The sequence below is a fragment of the Cupressus sempervirens genome, chromosome 2 (genome assembly GCF_028749045.1).
Source record: "Cupressus sempervirens isolate cs-2001-9-10 chromosome 2, ASM2874904v1, whole genome shotgun sequence".
NCBI lineage: Eukaryota > Viridiplantae > Streptophyta > Pinopsida > Cupressales > Cupressaceae > Cupressus > Cupressus sempervirens.
The window spans coordinates 423463818-423479931 of record NC_143119.1 but is presented as its reverse complement, the minus strand read 5'-3'; the positions used below and the strand labels follow the sequence as shown (position 1 = coordinate 423479931).

Sequence of the window (16114 nt, the reverse complement as noted above, 5' to 3'; positions counted from 1 at the left end):
ATCATCTAATCAACAATCACTTAATCATAACTCAACAATGCCTACAATCATCAAAGCAAAGGAATTCATCTAATTAATCAGTCATTCAACACTAATTGAATGGAAATCATTTCCAAGGCACATTGATTTTCCTAAGGAATTAATCATACACTGATAATCATCAACCAAAAGTAAATACAACCATTATTCAAGAAGAGAACACCTTGATCAGGCATAGGAAAGTTTTACCCCAAAATTTGAAATTTTCAACCTCATTCTTTTTCAACTTTATTTTTACCCCCTTTGAACTCAAAACCTTCATTTTTGGCTTCATTACCCCTGCTACATACCTAGTTAGGCTTACCTATAAGGAATATTCATTTAAACTCTTTTTTTCCTAAGTTCAAGAAGATCCCAACTTCACAAACCATGTTAATCCCTCACTATTGGGTTGTCAAGCTAGGATCTGGACTACTTAACCTTTCTCAAAATCCCCATGTGAAGGGTTTCAAAACAAGTTAAAAAAATAATTTCCTCCTTCCTAACTAAGCAAATAAATTGACAAACAATTTTTTTAAGATGCCAAAACTATAATCAATCTTATCTTACATGTACACCCCAATTCATCATTTCTTGTGTATTCTTCATTTGTCTCATTCTTTTGTCTATTAGAAAATGTTGATAGTGGATTAGCTTTTGAAATATATGCCAATCTTAGTCCTTGAATAGAGAATTTCAAAGCACAATAGTATTTTAACCAAAATATTTTATCCAAAGTTAGGACTAACACAAATTGCCCTAAAGTCCACTTAATCCATATATTTTTAAACCAAATGAGTTTTCTTATATGTGTCTTTTATTTTTATGCTCACCAATTAGAATTAAATCACCTAGACTTGACATACAAAAATTTAAAAACTTAAAAATACTAATTTAAAATTTTTACCCAAATCCATTCATCTTCCTCCAAATGTTTTTATCATCTATGGTTTCAATCAAGTACCCAATAAGAAAATAAAAATAGACTGTTTTATATTTCAGAAAACACATGACATTTATGGAAACTTGGAAAACTTTATGATTGATGCGTGCAAAAAAAATCTCGCTGACTACTTTTGATGCATATGTGAGTACCCTCCTCCCATTAGGTTTAAATGCTGGGATTATTTTATTGAATGGAGACATGATATACAATGATAGAATGTGATTACATTTAAGTACATGGACACCACCTAACTAACTTCTATGGGAAGTTAATAGCTTATTATTAATCAACCTTAGGAGTTAGGATTGAAGGATCAAATTATAAATTACGATTTTATGATTAATTCTCAATTTAAGATATATGTGAATTAGTTTAAAACTAAAAAGGAAAGATTTATATATAATCATGATATTTATTTATGTACATTACAAAGATAAACTCAACATCAATGGTACATCAATGTTTAGGTGTAGGCTATTAAAGGCAAATTGCAAGCAGTTTTTGTATTATGTTCACCTTTTTTTTTTTATTTGCTAGTATAATAATAATAATTAATGTTGATTTGTTTCCATACATTCAACTACTAACACCTTAGATTTTTATTTATTTTTTGTTCTCTGCAACTACTAAAATTTTGTAAGTTGAAAGCTGAAGAGAGAGCCAAAAAGGCTTATGTTGATTTCACTGAAGATTCTCAATCATCTAGAATTAAGAACAGTCATCCAGTGCAGCAATCTATAGGAAACATGCCTACAAACACAAAAGAATTAAATTGAACTTCTTTTGAGAAGAATTCCAATAAAGATCAAAAAATATATGTTTTCCAATCCTCACATGCTACAACTTTTGGTGTTCCTTATTCAATAGTCCCCTCTAATGAAGGACAGGCACCTGAAGTATTTGTCGAAAACCATGTCAATGCAAAGTCTTGATCAGTAGTAGAAGACATTCATGCTAGAATTATAACTTTGAGCACTACATCCAACTTAAGGTGGCAACTTTTGGAAACCAGCCCTAAAAGATAATGATGAAGCTGATAAAAGGAATAGGCTTTCTTCAAATGAGTTTGATTCAGGCTATATGAACATCTGGAGAAGATCATCTTTCGAGAATTCTTCAAAAATTCCAAGACACCAAGAAGCTAAAATTGTAAGTGATGTGTTGCCTAATGTTTTTCTTCAGTCAACTAATAGCTATTCAAATAGAGCAGAATGGGCATCTATGAAGAATGATTTCTTTTTTCCCAAGAGAAAAGTTTAAAGATATTCAACTAGGTGAAAGGAATGGAAGGGAACATGAGTTCAAAGAAAGAATGCCAAATGAACAAGTTTCTTCTATTATTTTGTCCACAGATGCAAAGGAGAATGTCCATAATAGGGAGAAAATGCAACCCATGGCACACCCAAGTCTATTGCATTTAGCTGATGATCCTGGCATGAATCAATTGGATAGACATATTGGTTAAATTTTATGTAGTCATTAATTTTTAGATACTCATATGATGTGTCCTGAGATAAGCTAGTCTTCTTAGAGGTGACCCTCAAGTTGATGATCATATAACTAATAAATATAGGTCACTAAAAGCTTATCATTATTTTTTAAATGTAAGTTCTAATCACATAAACAGTAATTTGTTAAAACCAAATGAGCATAGGGCTTTTGGCAATGGAAACTATTGGAAAGAATACATTATAATCTTAGGAGAAGGGAGAAAATTATCATCCTTTGATAGGAGCAACAATAGGCAATAGCAGAATAAAGACTCACTTGGTGCACAATTGTATTTTGACACTATAAAACACACAGGTTCGTTCTCAATAGCTAACAATCCTCGCTTATGTCCATCTTTCCTAGATTCTATTGCCTTGTCTGCATCATCTGCCACAACACAAACTGAATTGGATGTTCCAGAAACACTTAAGTCTACAGGGGAACTGCGCCACACAAAAGTAAATAATATTGTTGAAACTAGTGCTATGAGGCCTTGGCAATCTTTGAACAATGAAAAGGAAGACTCTAAAAAGTTAGGATTACATGATAGGGTACTCAACCAGCTTGAATTTTCTTCATCCCAAAAAAATGATGATTTTGGAGCTCTTGAATAGGTAATTCCACCTTCTTGTTACTGTTGTGCCATGGTATCTACTTTCGATTTTATCAAGCTTCAGACACAGATTTCTTCTTTAGCATTCACTAATTTGTTTTTATATTTGTACACTTTCCTAATTTTATATTCATGGACACTAACATATGTAACCAGTTTTTTGGTTTGTATCCATGGCCATGAAGGATATTTCAATTTTAAATATATGCTACTTAAACCTGTTATGAATAGCGATAAAATTTGAATGCCTTCCAAGTAGAGATTATTTGATTTCCTTCTTCTGATAATGATGCCTGTTTCTTTCGTAGAGTTATGAGAGCTTTCACATGTGTATCAACCTCCCTAGAATGCATATTGAATGCCTCTACAGGTATGAACAAATCATGATCTAGTTTTATAGCTACATTTAGGATAAAGACCATAGAAATAGTTAATATTGTCTTAAGTTAAAATACTCAATCTATAGCCCAACCAATAGGTATAGCTTTAGTTTCTTCAAAATTATTTATGGTTCCTTGCTTCACAAGAGTGTTATATGGTGTTCCCTATGACATGTCATTAGTTTGGTCTTCTCTATCAAGAATTTTCCAATGCTGATGAAGAAAATTCTAACTTAATGCCTAGGGGACATATAGTGATACTTCATAAAGCAATAGCCATGTTTCTATAGGAGCAATCCACTTATCTATAGGTATTCAACACTTCTGTGTCAAGGATTCTAATGTGGTGACAATGTTCTAAAGTGTAAAGGAAAATCTCGTTTTTAGTTGTCCTATCTTACCCAAAAGCATGCATATTTTCTTCACACAAGATGTTATGTTTCCATCAGTTAATCCTTTTAATTAGGATAAAAAACCTTGCGCAAATAACATCTCCATCTCTTGATTCTGACATTGCACTAAAGATGCATTAGAGAAATTTTCTCTCTTACTAGATGTTTTCTTAGACACAACATAAGAAATTTGTTCTACAAAAAGCTCTTGAAATATATTCAATCATTCCTCTTGAATACTTGATTCATCATCTACTACTAATGGTAACACAAATTGCAACCATCCTAAAATCACTCTATTGACTGGAAATTTTTTGAATACCTCTGAGAGAGCTAGCAGTCTAGCCTTCTTAATGCTAAACATGGGATCGCTACATGTTGTCCCCATTGCTTGCAGCATTGTCTCATCTAGAGGTTTCCCCAAAAGAGGTGTTCTCTGTATCATTAGAATTAAAGCAACATTTCAAACAACCACTGTATCATCCATACACTATCTCCTCAAATTAAATCTTAAATCCCTATGAGCTACCCTTGGAGTGATTGGTGTTTCACCTAGACAATCTACATTAGAATGAATGGAAGGTGTCTGGTGTCAAAAGGAGGGGCACTCCTACCTCGGAGTGCAGCACTTTTCAACATCTAGTGGTTGTGCATTCAACCTATAAACCATATTATTTTCAGCACCCCATAATCCTATTAATCCTTGTAGATGAATCTGATGTATTATATTGACTGGGAGAATTTTAATAGCTTGGGCCATTTTTGTGAGGGCATGGGCATGTATTATAGGCACTTTGTCAGAAAAATAGTGAAGCAGGGCCTCAAGGCACCTCTCTCCCCACCAAATGTCTTTTGTTGTATATGGACTTACTTTTTTGTAATCAGCATTGGAATTAACATTGGCAGATCCTTGAATGTCCTTTTCATACAAATCCTTGAATGTCCTTGTCATAGAACTTAGCACCATCCAACATAGAATCCCCACCCCTATTGCCTCTTTTCTTGTTCAAAGCATCATCAGCATTTCCATCCTAAGAAAATTCTACATTTTCCATCTAATCAGCAATAGAGTTCTCTCTTTCAACCTCAACCTCCCTATTTAGACCCAAAGGATCGGGCAAACCTCCAAGAAGGGAAACAGCCATATCCATAGCCATTAATTGATATCAAGGCTTTCCTAGAGATAGCTTAGTCACAAAATTTCCAAATTACCTCTATTTCCTGCCACTCAACTGTCTAAAAATAATCATAATTGCCTTCAATATAAGTGCCTAGGCATTAGTCTTCTCTAGAGCTTTCACACCAAATACCTTGTCAATGTCACCATAGATCTCCTCTTTGATTGGCTTTTGATAGCAATCATCTCTTTTGTAAAAAAAATCATGAACACCAACTCAAATCAGATCCCTATCTTGGGTGCTCCCACCTAAACGAGTCAACATGATGCTTGGACTAGGTGCATTAAGGAGAGCAGCTCGGTAGCTATAGTGTTCCCATGATTAGGCTAGAGAACTATGAGCATCATAATGAAGCAAAACCTAGGCACCAAGGGTAGTGATTCAAATGTCTTGGTAACTCCAACTCATTTGGCCTTAGAACTCCTAGCCAAGTCTGTATCATCCCCTCCACTCAAATCAAACAATGGATAAGGAATCTCTGTGAGAAGCTTGACAAGAGACTTTAAGCATTTAGGGTTCCCCTTCAACTATAACACACCAAGTAGCAATTCTATCCTTCTCAAAATCTGCATCAACTGATCCAAACTCACAAAATCCTCCATTTGTCCCTATGTCTGACCACCCTCATCACAGCAATTCAATTCATTGTCTTCTCCATTGTCACTATTGTACTACACATATTTTTTATCTCAAATTCTTTACTCATTCAATGTCTTCCTAGAAAATGAAGTGAAGAATTGGATTTGGAAATTTAGATTCAAATTACTTTAATCAGATCATGTAAGTGTATATCCAGTACCACTCTTAGAAATTGCTTTGTTGAGACCAAATAAACTCTAGGAACAACACTACTACAACTTAACCATCACACCATGGCAATTATCAGCTAGACTAGAGGTTTTGCATCCACATGGTCAGTAATTTTTGTGGTGGGATATTAAGTGTAAACATTTTAAGAAAAAGATTGCATTTAGCAATAAAAAAATTTAAGTTCCAAGGTTAATTTAGTGTCAATTATTTTTATTTTTCTAGTTGTAATGATAAATTGATACAAAATAATCCTATCAATGAGACAGGGGATATTCGATTATTATTATGCTCCTTTTAGTTTGTTGGTTAGATTTTTTTAGCATACTATCAACAAAAATTTATAGGGTAGGGGTGATTAGTTGTTAACACCTAGTGTCTCTTTTGCCCCATCAGCATTTTAGGAAAGTGACTATCAATTGCTAGTTGACCCTAGACAAAGTGCTTGAGGTGAGGGTCAGGAAGCTAAATGTGGAATGTCACCAAAAATTGTTGGAAAGAACAGTCACTAAAAAGCCCAAGGGTGAAGGAAGATGTTAGACCTGAGTTTATAGAGATTTTTGCCTGTGTTATGCAAAATACACTTTCTACCACCTTGTAATCTTTTCAAAGAAATCTCTTAGATCTATTCAGAAGTGTTGTAGATTGTATTTAGGTGCTTTATGCCACAAAATAGGACTATTGGAAATGAAATTAATAGCACTATTAATAGTAGATTATAGAATTTTTTTATTTCGAGGGCCATATGCTTAAGCTTTTGACATGGAGCTATGAAAAACACTACCACAACTTTACCATCACACCATGGCAATTGTTAGCTAGACTATAGGTTTTGCATTCATATTGTCAGTAATTATTATGGTGGGATATAATGTGTAAAATTTTTAAGAACAATCATTTGTTTGCAAGTAATTATTAATTTTTTAAGTTCCAGATCTATTTTTTTTTCATAGGGCCAAAAGAGATCAGAATTTGGAGTGATAATTTGTAGGAGATAATATCCAATTTGTGTTTGAATTATTGCAGAGCATGGTGGTTGGATTTATGCCAGTGAGATTGATAGTAGCCATATTATTTGGCCTGTAATCATTGTTGTCATTGCAACCATAAAAAATAGGGTACTTCTTGCTTATGATCTTTCATATGAAAATTAGGGGCATTTTTCCTTTTGAAAGAAAAATGTCGTTGAATGGATTTTTAAAGTAATACTAGCTTGAGTAGTGAAAAGAAGGAAACCATCCTCACCCTATTTAAGATGCTTGGTGATTGTGTATCTGGTTGGGTTTGCCTGCATGCCGAACTTGCATGTGGTTGTGATTTCATTATGTATGTTTAAGGTTGCCACAATATTTGCATGTTGTCTTTTTTAGCATACATATACTCCAATGAAAGCATGCAAACTCCCTATTCTGCAACATCTGTAATCATTTTTCTTGTTCTTATATCTTGAAGTATGAACTTCTTTAGAAAGGTTGAACTAATTTGTTTTCATTTATTGTGACAAGATGATAAAATACATGTTTTGGGTCACTTTTAGAAGGAATTTGAGGCAGGTGTTTCTACTGAAAATCTTGGTTAGTATGAAAAGTCATGAATTAAAATATCATAATTAGGTAATAATTTCTTTATCTATTTGGTTTTGTGTGGCACCATTGTTGTATTTGAGTTGGGGATAATTAGCAAATCATTCTGAAAGCAGTATAAACTAATTGATTTAATTTTTGATAGTTTTGTGCAGGAATCCATAAGAGTTCTTCATTGCATTAATAGTCTTGTCTCATGACCATTTGCTATATGCAAGTGGCCTATATAATATAGAAATTTCATGGCCTGTTGGCATTATTTATAAAGCATAAAATGTAGTTTAACTTCAAATCTCCTATATTACATGTTCTAAATAATTAAGTCCCAGTTTAAAATGACAATATGCATTTTCATTTTTTTATTTGTCATCTGCAACCACCAATTCCTTGCCAAAGAGGGCCAAAAGGTTAATTTTATTTCATCAATGTAAGAACAAGAAAATGAATTCAGCATTCATTTAATGGGGGGTCATCATTGATTTTTTCTTTTTAAATGTATTTGGCCTTCTTTTACTCCTTTTTGGTGTTCTGGTTGAAAGAATAAGAAAGAATGTGCTAGTTTAGTCGTCACATGCCCTTGTCTTTTGTTTTGTATGTGTTGAAGCCATCTAGTAACCTCCTTAAAGTTTGTTTTGTTATCTAAGGGGTAACATTCCACATTGGCTCTGAATTTGATGGTTTTGAATGCATTTTGATATTTGGCAGCTACCTTGAATGATTTTCTAGTGCTCTAATGTTTCATAATTTCCCTATTAAGAATTGGACTTAAAATCTATCTTTTGACATAAACAATATATTTTTGATACGGGTTTCTTCTTATTCCAAATGTTCTAAGTCAAATTTTGGTGTTCTTGAGATCATATTAGATGGGAAACTATGAATCCTATTTGTCAATTGAGTTTGAACTATTCATATCAAGCCTACGGATAGCTGAATTGGATGGTAAGGATCATGTATTTTGTAAAAGAATAATAGGGTTTATGCCTTGTAACAGTAATACAATAATCAGGCACAAGATGATGCCTATCTTTTTATGACGGCATTTTCTAGAAGCAATGAAATTAAACATTGTGATAAATAATCTCAAAGATTTCAATGCTCAATGCTATAGCATATCAATTTGTCCTTCCCTAGAACTATTGCATTGTGTATAGTTTTTGTCTATTTTGTTAATCATGATTGCTAAAAGGGTTTTGTCTGTCAAGGGCAAAATATGGAGGCGATGGCTCATTTTTGCTGACCCATCAACGGTTTCCATCAGTTTTGCTACAACCCAAAATGCCTGCCATTGTGCAAAACTTCAGTATGCAAAATCCTCCCAATGAAGGGATAGCAGAGGTAGTATTGTTTGTCTAGCTTTAAAATGTGGATAAGTTGACTTCAATACCATTGATTTAAAAAACTATATAATTAATTTTTTAATTCCCCTCTAATTAGAAAATGACTTTGATAATTATGTGTAGTGCATGCGTCCAGCAGCAGCATTCTCAGGGGGTGGTGCCAATCTGTCAAAAGAATGCTCCATATAAAACCAAATATTGCCTGTTTCAACAACTTTTACTATTGATATGGGAAACAAGAGTGATATGCCAAGTAATGCTATGAAGGGAAATAAGGAAATATCCCCTTTGGAAAAGTGTTACATATCTGGCAATGAACAAAATAAGATCCCACCAATACGTTTTAAGGTGCCTACTAACTCTGCTCTGTGCAGTAGGAGCTCTGCAATTTACAATACTTTAGGCCTAGATATTTTTGGCCTATAATTATTGTTGTTAGCTTGAGTTGTGATATTTTCTTTTATATTTATGTGGTTTTTTTTTCTGTAATATTCATACAATGTTTTCAAAGCACAAAAACTATGTGTTGGGAGCACAAATATTATAGAAGAATCATATTCAAAAGAACGCCATGGAAGTCACCAGTTAAAAAAATAGAAATAAATTACCAGTCTAGGCATGGGAATTTGGGTATGCCTATAGGGTGATTTTTTTTGAGTTTGGGCATATCTGGACACCAAACTTGTGACTATAAATCTTCAATGTGATCAAAGAATGGGGTGTTTGAACAACAAAAGGTTAATGAGTTTGTGTTAAAGGAATAAGAAATTTTCAACAAAAGATGGAGTTGTCATTGGTAGATCTAGTTAGGTCTAAAGGTTGAACTTTAGAGAAAAATGAATAGTGTTATAATCAAGTGTTGATTAAGACTTATTGTGAGTCATGATTAGATGTTTATACAATTTTTAACAATGGTGATGTGTAATTAATATGTTGATTGATATTTCCAACTATATGATGTAGAACTTAAGGAGAAATATGTATCATGTAGATAGAGAAAATTTAGCTATTTCTAAGTACAATAATCAATTATACTTCCATCTAAGAAAAAAAGAAAAAAAGAGGTACACTAATTATATATAGAAACTAGGTATAAATCACTAAAGAAATGATTGGGATTAACTCAAAAGATAAGAACCAAGACAATGTAGAAAGTTAAACATTGTATGGTCGTTCTTTAAAGGGTGCTAGCTCAATGGAAGAGCACCTGCTTTACAAGCATATGGATAGTGGTTCGATTCCATCGTGTCCTATTATGACCAAATACACTATTAAATATTTGATCAAATATGCTACTAAATATACCACTAAACATGTGACTAAATATACTAAATATGTGACCAAATATGTGATTAAATATACTACTAAATATGTGACTAAATCAACTATCAAATATACAACTAGATATATGATTAAATATACTACTAAATATGTGACTAGCAACATGAATAAATATACTACTAAATCAATTACTAAATATACTACTTAATATATCACTACATATACTACTAAATATAGTACTAAATCAATGATAAAAATCAGTGATCAAATAAATGACTAAAATTGCTTAGTAGTAAATTTAGTACTGTTATAAATGATTGGATATTAACTACTATTAGTCACATGACTAAGTTTAGTCACATATATACAAATTTTAGTGTTTTTTTAGTCACATATTGTTGTTTTGTAATAGTGCATTAATCAATACATCCATGGATCAATCATGTCAAGGATAACATGAATGAAGCTTGTGGATCTTATGAGATTTTAATCTCAAGAAAGCATATTGATTATAGTGAGGTGGAAACAATGGCATTTGTATGTGCTTTCTTGGATTACTCCTAGGAGATTTTTTTCCTCAACGGGAAAGCCCCTAAAGGTAAAAAAGAAAGAAAAGGAGATAGGTGACAAGGGTCAGGATTTTCAATTTCCTTGAAAGGAGAAAAGCATACTCTCCTACCACATCACTTCTCTCAAGACATGCAAGACCTAGTTCATTCCAAAAATAAAATGTGCTTAATGTCAAGTGTGCCTAAATAGAGCTAGGTTCCTAATAAAAGATTAAAACAAGCACGATGTTTGCTTGATGACATTTAGGCAACCTGCAACACCACAATGTTAGGAGTTTTCATTCTCGAACATCAAAACTTGTAGTTAGTAGTTTTTAGAATGATTTATGTCCAAGTTAAATCTACAAGATAGATAAATATCCAAAAATCAAATCGAAAACCGTGCAAAAGACCGAGTCAGCATTCTGGAAAGCAAGTATAGAAGCCTAGGGACCATAATGTATCATGAAAAATCAAAAAATATCATAGATAAAGGGTGAAAATCAATCTCTACTTTTATGTGGCATGACAGAGAAAGGTGATCCTTCACTAGATTATCATACGATACTTTGCACAAAATCGTACAATAGAATCATATGGTGAGATGATGTACCCTATTGGGAGCGATGAAACCCATAACAAGGTGTGATAAAACATAGAACTACACATGATAGATTATGGAGAAGTTCATCACATGCAAGCAAGAGTTATATAACACAATAGTTTGTACCTGTGTGTCAAAAAATTGAAAAAAAAATTGAAAAATTTTAAAAAGCTAAGAATGTGAAGCTAGAAACTAGTTCTAGGCTCACAATGGGCACCAAAAATGTGTTAGTGAAATTGTGGTCTATACTACACTACTATAAATTATTACATCTAAGATCAAGATAAATCTAAAATAGATTATTAGTTCCTAGAAATCAACTTATAGCTTCCTATCTAAAGCATGTAAAATCTATGTTTATTTTCTCTCAAATTCCCCCAAATGAGACTTCACAAGGTTTATAGTGGAATAGAAGACTCAAAGAAGAAGATTGCAATAGGTACACAAAACCCTCAAGATCTTCACACTCCAAATGCAGATCAAATTAGAAAGAGTTGTTGAGCTATGAAAAGAAATTGAGTTTTAGCCATTTAAGATTAGTCTAGATGTGATTAGGCTATATGCAATGTAATGAAAAAAACTAGATTAAAAATCTAAGCAAAGCTAGAAAGAAAATGCTAGAGCTCTAGAATCAAAATGACAACATAAAGATATAATGAAAACAAGATCCTTTGAACTAACACAAAGCCCCCATTATATAGATTTTAGAAAATCAATTGAATGACTAAGATGCAAACTTGACCAATGGTGGAGATGTTTCCATTCTTGATCCACGAGCTCTTTTAGAAACTTCTAAAAGAATGTTCATTTAGTTGTTTTTTTTTTAATTGGATTTTAGAAATTAGTATTATGTGTGCACTTAAGTGGGGACTTTATTATTTAATTAAAAGATGAGGTTTTTTTAAATTAAATGTGTTGGTAAATGATATAACCATAGGTGGTCGAAACTTGAGACATGATTTGATTTGCAAATTATTTGATAATTAGTTATGCAAAGTTAATTTTTATGCATAACCCAGTCTAGCATGATATTTAATTTAATCATTTCATAATACGGGCACATAGTTTGCTAGACCAAATTTTGATGATTACAATAACAAATCCTAATTAAAGTTTCTATAAATTATATTGGTTGTCAATTTCAAATCAATCTAAATCCTTCATTGTAATTGAAAGATCAATAAAAAAACTTGGCCTTCTCATTTGTAAATAATTAGTCATAAGAATGGTAGATGTTAGAGTAGCAGGAGGAGATCAAAAATTGTTGCCAAGGCAATTTTAAAGTTAATATACAATTTCATTAAAGATATGGTGGATCTTTGTGTGTTGTTTCAATATTTGCATAGTTTCTAGTTTCTACTTCTCCAAGTTCTATTTAAATTTAATTGGTTGAAATGAAGAAATCTGAAGATGTGTCATGAAATCCATGTTAACAATACCATTTGTTATTTGTTCATTGCAAACCATTGTGCACAGTTAGTCTAAACTCAATTTAAGAATTAAGTTTGATTTGTGGAATGTTCATTTGGATTGCGCTAGTGTTGGGTGTTTGGATGAATGATTGCTATATGAAAAAAAATTGTTAGCTTTGAAGATTATACCATCTTTATGTAGCCATTTCATTTAGCAAAGCAAAGCTTGGTTAAGGAATTCACTCATCTAACCACCATCTCTTAATATCATTGTCCTTGAAGCTTATATTCTCTATACACTTTCCTTATTGTTTTTAGGTAAAGATTAAAGCCAATTCAGTTCAAGTTCCAATTGCTTTGTATAAGATCATCAATACTTCATATGAAAAGAATTGATTAAGTCCAAAGACATTTATGTAAGTCCCCTCATGGTTATTAGCAAGATCGTGTCATATTAACTAAGTAATATCCAACACCAATTTGCTAGCACACAAAAAACCTTGGTGTTGCTTCATTTGATCACACACTTGTTACATTGTTCAACATTTGAAGTTCTCATTTTCAAGAGAGGATTGGATGGTATTTTATTTTGCATGTTGTAGTGGACAGAAAAGTGACATCAACAATACCTTTCACTTGGTTGAAAAGACTAATTTTGTTTCCATTAACAGAAAAAATCATTAAAGTCCGAGAAATATACCCCCACAAAATTACAAACTTGATGTTCAATGATGGCATCCCAAGTGCGAAGGGATTTAACAAGGAGTAAAGCTTATTTTGGGCAAGTTTTAATTGCTACAAACTATCTCATTCTCCAAAGTACTACCATTACTACTCTTACTATTGATGAGATGATTGTTACTAAACAACATCAAGCTAGTCTTTCCAAGGCATACAAATACAGTTGAAACCAGAGTGGTAAAAATTAGAAAATGTTGGTTTTTGGCTCTAAGTAAATTTGGAGAGATGGGTGACCCTCATAAACACTCTAAACTAGTTAATCGTGAGGCACTAGAAATCTTAGATCTTTGGGGATATGTTTGTGCAGTATAGCTTACCCTATTCATTATGGTCATCTAAGGAATGTAATAATCCTTTCACCTCAAAATTTAACAAAACCTGGTCAAAGGGAATGGTTACAATGAGTAGAATTGCGGTATCCCCACAAATGATAACCAAAGCTATAAGTCTCAAGAGAGCTAGTACAAGGATTGTAAAAAAAAGCTAAGACAATTTTCAAAGTTTCATTGAAAAATTCTTGGAAGATGGCAAGCAACCAAGAGATTTCAAAATGGGTATGATAGATTGAACTCTTCCCCTCCCTTTGCTTTAGTTATTTTACATATAATGTGATATTTTATTCTTAAAGGTAGATCTATGACTGTACATTTATATCATTTCCCCTACTAAACCATGTTAAGCACAAGGAAAAGATCAATGTGCCTTTTTTTCTTGTTTATTTGTTTCTGCAAAAAATCATAGAGAAAGAAGCTTGCTCGCTACTTCATTAGGGTTTGGTTATGGCATTGTTAAACAATGTTGTGGTCATGGATCCACATGGAACACTCAAAATTTTGATCAACAAAATCAGCTCCCATCTCCTTCCCTCCCACAACACACCCTCAACTCTATAGTCATTGAAAATACTCCTAGAAGGTTGGAGGTTGTCAACCCCTCTTCTAAAAAAGAATCCTAACTTTAAGATGTTGCACTAGGAGACCAAAGATTATTTTTTTTAATACGAGGGCCAATAACCTTTCTCCACCACTTAATGAATTCCTAGTGGGTGCCCGAAAAAGCTTAGAACCTTTGTAGACCTCCCTAGGTCTTGTAAAAAGAAAACCCACAGGTATTCTCACTAAAAGGTCTTACCATTGCTATTGTTGAGGGTATTGAAAAGGAAAAGAAACAAAAAGGAAAGGAGCCTTAAAAAGAAACTGTCGGGTCTTATTTGAGGGGGCAAAGGTCTGCCAAGCTAGGAAATGCTAGCTTGGCCCAACAAAATAAAAGCGAAAAAATCATTATTGAGGATGAGGAAAACAACTCCTCTCAAGAAAAAGATTGTATCGTAGAGGAAGATGAGAAGAAGATGTTTATGAGGAAGAAGAGGAAAATGATGAGGCAGCGGGCAATTTTCACAAGGAAGGAAGACATTGAATCTAAGGATACGGAAGGGGCCCTTAAGAATGAGGGATCTGATAATTAAGATATGGTAATAACTTAGGATGAGGGGGATGCTATGCACAATATTAAGGAGAATAAAGAGTGCAGGAACAAGGAGACTATCTCAAAGCTCACACAGGGTGAATTTGTTGGAAAATAGGACGGTTGAGAAAAACACGGAATTGGAGGACTCAGTTCAATCAATCATAAAAATTATAGAGGGGTTAATGTCTAGGGTCATGATGGGCATGCCTGCAAGTAGGTTAAAATATAAAATTTTGTCAAAGAGAGCCAGCAACAGAGGAACTAAGGTTTGGATCACTGGGCTTTGTAGACGAGGAGGTAGGAGGCTTTGGAGGACCTCGAAAAGAACTATGACCTTATTGTTGTCAAAGGAATCCTAGTTAATCATGTCCTCTATCTTTTGTTCTCTGATACGGGTGTGTGCCTTATTTGATTACCATTTAAGAACATTTAAGTATGCTTATGGTTTACTGTAAAGACTCTTAAACTATTACTATGGTTAAGTATAGGTATAGGATTGCAAGTATGACGTATATGGTTATTGTCTGGACATGCTTGCAAATCTCACAGAATTAGGGTCTGTATTGTTCGGTATTAGGTGTCCTCTTTAGTGTTCAATACTACTTGTTCTATGACGGTCGTTTCTTAGTCTTTATTGTTTCTGTTGTATTTGGGATCAGCACCCTTTCCCTGCTAATCTAATAAAAAATAACACTTATTGCTATTGAACTGAGAACCTATCTATACAGACATTAAATTGTTTCATATTATTTATTCTCTCTGCATTTTTTTGTCGAAAAGTTACTTCCAAAGCCCGAATGAAAGAGCCAAGATAGGTCACATCACAGATACCAGTCAGACTTCAAGAGATGGACATGACTCATTTATCATTTGACTAGCACGAAACAGAATTTGATGATATTGATGCCAACTGAGATACAATAACAAATCAGATGGAAGAGCATAAAAAGCAGACAAGTTGACCACAGCATGATGATTTTTTACTTTTAGCTGGTTATTACTATATTTTACAAATTCCAGAAGCACTTCAAAAATTCTACATGTTCCACAAGCACTCAAATTGTTAAATAACCTTAAATACTGTATACAACCACCATGGTACATTAAGAATGTGGAAATCCATCAAAAGAAAAGGTGGTCATATACTGCATTGCAAGGAAAATTAATTTGAAAACCTGAAATTGATGTCTCTTGAGGTCCAGGAACATGATACAATTCACACATCATGAAATTCATGTCAAGTACAATGATATTATAACTGTGAGAACATAATCAATCCACTAGTGAAATCAAATTATACCTAATGCAAGAAA

The 16114-nt window shown here is 33.1% G+C and overlaps 1 pseudogene; it reads right to left on the bottom strand.

Moving 5' to 3' along the window:
• Positions 1–3289: 3289 nt before the first annotated feature.
• On the bottom strand, positions 3290–7119 carry LOC149572904 (condensin-2 complex subunit CAP-D3-like; annotated as a pseudogene).
• Between the last annotated feature and the right edge of the window lie 8995 nt (positions 7120–16114).